The sequence below is a fragment of the Oncorhynchus masou genome, chromosome 4, assembly GCF_036934945.1.
Source record: "Oncorhynchus masou masou isolate Uvic2021 chromosome 4, UVic_Omas_1.1, whole genome shotgun sequence".
NCBI lineage: Eukaryota > Metazoa > Chordata > Actinopteri > Salmoniformes > Salmonidae > Oncorhynchus > Oncorhynchus masou.
Window position 1 is genome coordinate 8840945 of NC_088215.1, and position 6264 is coordinate 8847208.

Genomic DNA, 6264 nt, shown 5'->3' on the forward strand with positions numbered 1-6264 from the left:
CATTATTTAAACCAAATTTAACATGTTTCATGATTTACTTGAGGCTAATAGATGTTATTGATGTATTATATTAAGTTAAAATAAGTGTTCATTCAGCATTGTTGTCATCGTCATTATTACAAATAAATAAATAAATCGGCTGATTAATTGGTATCGGCTTTTTTGGTCATCCAATAATCGCTATCGGCGTTGAAAAATCATAATCGGTCGACCTCTAGTGTGTGTGTGTGTGTGTGTGTGTGTGTGTGTATGCATAAATGAATGTGTGTGTGCGTAAGGACTGTGTGTGAGTATGTATACGTTTGGGAGGTACACACATACACTTCTGAGCATCACGTAAGTCCCTGAAACAGGATGGGCCAGATATGTATCACGATCGTTACTTATTACTCTGAGAAAATAAACACACGTTCACTCTTTCTCCTTCTCTCTATCCCTGTCTCTTTCTCTCCCTCCATCTCATAGGGTGACGTTCAAAGTTTATACAGTGAGGTCATCTCTTCTAATTGGTCTGAGTTGCTGATATTTGCATAAATGTTGCCTAAGAGAAACACTGGACTGTTCTGAAACAAGGGTGCCTGTTCACCATGTGGTCCTGGTACTCCAGCAGGAAGTCAGATCAGACATGGTGAAGATGATATCACACTTAAATGTTATCTTTGCGACCGAACACTTAGCTACTGGAAATAACCCACCAGAAGATCATTCAGTTGCTGCTACAATATCATCAACAACAAAAATATTTTAACCCACCAATACCAAGGAGTTAAGAAAGAAATCGCCCCGGGGGAGATGACAGGTGACACATCGTGTGACAAACTCCTAGAAAACATGACCATTGAGTGGAATGCCACCTTTGGGTCAACAACCCTCTCATCTCAACTCCTCTCTTTGGCGTTGTGCTTTGACTATGGAGGATGGACACTCGGACATTCTCCCTAGACTCTTTTCTAATTTAAAAGTTTATACAGTGGGTCTGCATCACAAATGGCACCATATTCTCTATATATTGCTCTGCTTTTGACCAGAGTCCTATGGGCCCTAGTCAAAAGTAGTACACTAAATAGGGACTCGTGTGCCATTTAGGACTTAGACGGGGATATTCAGAAGCCGCTTTTCATATTTTTTTATAGGCCTTATCAAAAAGCTATGCAGGCAAACAGTACTCATCTAGGACACAGTGTGTGTGTGTGTGTGTGTGTGTGTGTGTGTGTGTGTGTGTGTGTGTGTGTGTGTGTGTGTGTGTGTGTGTGTGTGTGCCCTTGAGCAAAGAAGATATGCCACAGTGTGTGAACATTAAAAGGGATCTTACTAAGATGCCCGATGGCAACTTTAAATACTCCATTTGTCGCTCATCAGAGATTTCAGATTGTAGTCCATTTTCAACAAAGGCAATTACCATCCACATAATGCCGAGAGCCAGCATCAATGTCATACCTGTAAGCTAGTAAAGGACAAGGATTGAATGGCCACACATCATAGAATACTCCAGGCCTCAAATATGAGAGTTGGCTAGCTTGTATGTGATGGAGACTTGCTAGGGTGACTTCCTCAATGGGGTGTGATACATCTCTAGCAGTGGCAGTCAGTGCCGTTTAAGATGAGGGAGGACGATTGTTTTTCATGAACATGGCCTTATTTATTTTACAGCATACTGGATGACTGTCATTCATATTCCATTCACCCAGTTCAATGTAACAGTGATAGGTTTAGGCTACGCAATACAAAAATGTTCACTATACCCATCATGAGGTTGCTACAACCTAGCCTATGAATGAAAGTTAACAACGTAAGTGCACACAGGTCGAGAGACCAATTTGAAGTGACAGATAGTGACACATGGACAAACAGTGACATTCAGTACCGCCTTGCACACTCTTGCCTGCATCTAGCTGATATAAGGGATAATCATTTGTCCAAAAGTTTCAAACGAGAGATTCTATTGGACAAATTCGGGTATGTTTATCCCCGTTTTGTTACGTTTGCTTCCGTTTAAGAAATGTTTTTCAACAGAATCAGCGGAATGAATACACCCCTAATCACGCGTAAACACAGTTCACTTTGATAGCAGCCATGCTGTATTCCTTCTCGCATCCATGCGCTCTCCTCCTCTCACCTCTTCCCTTCGCTTGTGGACTTCAATGCACAACACATCTGGCTGTATGTGACCAGGCGGAAAAACCTTTCCAGGCCAAACCGCTTAAACACAGCCTACATCGTTGTCACCATATTAGCTAAAGTAACGTCATAGTCAGCATAGCTAATATAACTAATGCGTTAGTAAACCCGCTACAATCATGCAGTAATGTTACAGTGTACAGTCAGTAAGCAGTACACCGGCAGGCCCCGGTGACAATAAATGAGTAAAACCTTGATTTAGAAGAGTTCCAGTGTTGTGTTGTTGGAGAGTCATAGCCAGCTAGCTAACACAGCATCCCTCTGTTTGAGCAGGGCGTTTCAGTAGGCTGAACCAGCCAGCTGCATTTTCTAGCTAAGTAAGTGAAACTGAAAGTTACAAAAAATACAAACTCTCTCTTTCTCTCTTGATTCTCCTTAATTTTGGAATAAATGAATTTGTTCAAAACTGTTCAACTAATTGTCATTCACTCTCTTTGAGTCAACTACTCACCACATTTTATACACTGCAGTGCTAGCTAGCTGTAGCTTATGCTTTCAGTTCTAGATTAATTCCCTGATCATTTGATTGGTTGGACAACATGTCAGCTCATGCTGCAATAGCTCTGATAGGTTGCAGGATATCCTCTGGAAGTTATCATAATTACTGTGTACGTCTATGGAAGGGGGTGAGAACCATGAGCCTCCTAGGTTTTGTATTGAAGTCAATGTACCCAGAGGAGGACAGAAGCTAGCTGTGAATTGTGAAAATCACTGAGGAGGATGGTCCTCCCCTTCCTCCTCCAAGGAGCCTCCACTGATCTCTAGATGGAAATATTAATCACATCAAAGCTTTAGACGGTGAGATAATTCTTATCTATGTAAGCAGGGTTATGGTGAGTAACAGCAGGGTTATGGTGAGATACAGCAATGCCTTAGCATTCACAATGGATTATATGCTGTTCATCATATCTTCTGGCGACTTTGCCAAGGAACGTTACAGTAGCTTTATCCACAATGGATGGCGTGTCTTCATTTCAGGAAGTGACTAGAATATGAAATGAGGCGAAAGAACTAAACCAGTCTGAAATACTCAAACATACAGGCTCAGCTTAACTTGATCACCAATTCTTGTGAGATAGCCAACCTTAATAACCTTTGGCTGATGTTGGCTCAATGTTGGATTTCCAACATCAACAACGTTTCTGTTTCGCTTCCGCAAGATCGTGTTATTAACCATGGAGTCCCCAAACTAAAGACTATTGACTGGCGTCACCAGCTGTAGTGTAGATTATATCTATAGACAACAGCAGTAGAGTATATCTATAGACACCAGCAGTAGAGTATATCTATAGACACCAGCAGTAGAGTGTATCTATAGACACCAGCAGTAGAGTATATCTATAGACATCAGCAGTAGAGTGCATCTATAGACACCAGTAGTAGAGTATATCTATAGACACCAGTAGGGGAGTATATCTATAGACACCAGTAGGGGAGTATATCTATAGACACCAGTAGTAGAGTATATCTATAGACATCAGCAGTAGAGTATATCTATAGACATCAGCAGTAGAGTGTATCTATAGACACCAGTAGGGGAGTATATCTATAGACACCAGTAGTAGAGTATATCTATAGACACCAGTAGGGGAGTATATCTATAGACAACAGCAGTAGAGTGTATCTATAGACACCAGCAGTAGAGTGTATCTACAGACACCAGTAGTAGAGTGTATCTATAGACACCAGTAGTAGAGTATATCTATTGACATCAGCAGTAGAGTGTATCTATAGACATCAGCAGAAGAGTATATCTATAGACATCAGCAGTAGAGTGTATCTATAGACACCAGTAGTAGAGTATATCTATAGACACCAGTAGTAGAGTATATCTATAGACACCAGTAGGGGAGTATATCTATAGACACCAGTAGGGGAGTATATCTATAGACACCAGTAGGGGAGTATATCTATAGACACCAGTAGTAGAGTATATCTATAGACATCAGCAGTAGAGTATATCTATAGACATCAGCAGTAGAGTGTATCTATAGACACCAGTAGGGGAGTATATCTATATACACCAGTAGGGGAGTATATCTATAGACACCAGTAGGGGAGTATATCTATAGACACCAGTAGGAGAGTATATCTATAGACACCAGTAGGAGAGTATATCTATAGACACCAGTCGTAGTGTATCTATAGACACCAGCAGTAGAGTATATCTATAGACATCAGCAGTAGAGTATATCTATAGACACCAGTCGTAGTGTATCTATAGACACCAGCAGTAGAGTATATCTATAGACATCAGCAGTAGAGTATATCTATAGACACCAGTAGCAAAGTATATCTATAGACATCAGTAGGAGAGTATATCTATAGACACCAGTAGGGGAGTATATCTATAGACACCAGTAGGGGAGTATATCTATAGACACCAGTAGGGGAGTATATCTATAGCCACCAGTAGGGGAGTATATCTATAGACACCAGTAGGGGAGTATATCTATAGACACCAGTAGGGGAGTATATCTATAGACACCAGTAGGAGAGTATATCTATAGACACCAGTAGGAGAGTATATCTATAGACACCAGTAGTAGTGTATCTATAGACACCAGCAGTAGAGTATATCTATAGACACCAGTAGCAAAGTATATCTATAGACACCAGTAGGAGAGTATATCTATAGACACCAGTAGGAGAGTACAGTGCATTTGGAAAGTATTCAGACCCCTTAACTTTTTCAACAACAAAAAAAAACGTTACAACCTTATTCTAAAATGTTTATTCGCCCTCATCAATCTACACACATAATGACAAAGCAAAAAACGTTTATATTTAAAACATTTAAATATCACAATTACATACATTTGAAGTAGGAAGTTTACATACACTTAGGTTGGAGTCATTAAAACTTGTTTTTCAACTACTCCACAAATGTCTTGTTAACAAACTATAGTTTTGGCAAGTCGGTTCGGACATCTACTTTGTACATGACACAAGTCATTTTTCCAACTATTGTTTACAGACAGATTATTTCCCATATTATTCACTGTATCACAATTCTGATGGGTCAGAAGTGTACATACACTAAGTTGACTGCCTTTAAACAGCTTGGAAAATTCCCGGAAATGATGTCATGGCTTTAGCTTCTGACATCATTTGAGTCAATTGGAGGTGTACTTGTGGATGTATTTCAAGACCTACCTTCAAACTCAGTGCCTCTTTGCTTGACATCATGGGAAAATCAAAAGAAATCAGCCAAGACCTCAGAAAATAAATTGTAGACCTCCACAAGTCTGGTTCATCCTTTGGAGCAATTTCCAAATGCCTGAAGGTACTACGTTCATCTGTACAAACGATAGTACGCAAGTATAAACAACATGGGACCACGGTCTCCTAGAGATGAACGTTCTTTGGTGCGAAAAGTGCAAATCAATCCCAGAACAACAGCAAATGACCTTGTGAAGATGATGGAGGAAACAGGTACAAAAGTATCTATATCCACAGTAAAACGAGTCTTATATTCCCATAACCTGAAAGGCCGCTCAGCAAGGAAAAAGCCACTGCTCCAAAACCGCCACAAAAAAGCCAGACTACAGTTTGCAACTGCATATGGGGACAAAGATCGTACTTTGTGGAGAAATATCTTCTGGTCTGATGAAACAAAAATAGAACTGTTTGGCCATAATGACCATCATTATGTTTGGAGAAAAAAGGGGGAGGCTTGCAAGCCGAGGAACACCATCCCAGCCATGAAGCACGGGGGTGGCAGCATCATGTTGTGGGGGTGCTTTGCTGCAGGAGGGACTGGTGCACTTCACAAAATAGAAGTAATCATTAGGATGGAAAACGATGTGGATATATATATTGAAGCAACATCTCAAGACATCAGTCAGGAAGTTAAAGCTTGGTCGCAAATGTGTCTTCCAAGTGGACAATGGCACCAAGCATACTTCCAAAGTTGTGGCAAAATGGCTTAAGGACAACAAAGTCAAGGTATTGGAGTGGTCAGAACTGAAAAAGTGTGTGTGAGCATGGAGGCCTACAAACCTGACTCAGTTACACCAGCTCTGTCAGGATGAATGGGCCAAAATTTCCCCAACTTATTGTGGGACGCTTGTGGAAGGCTACCTG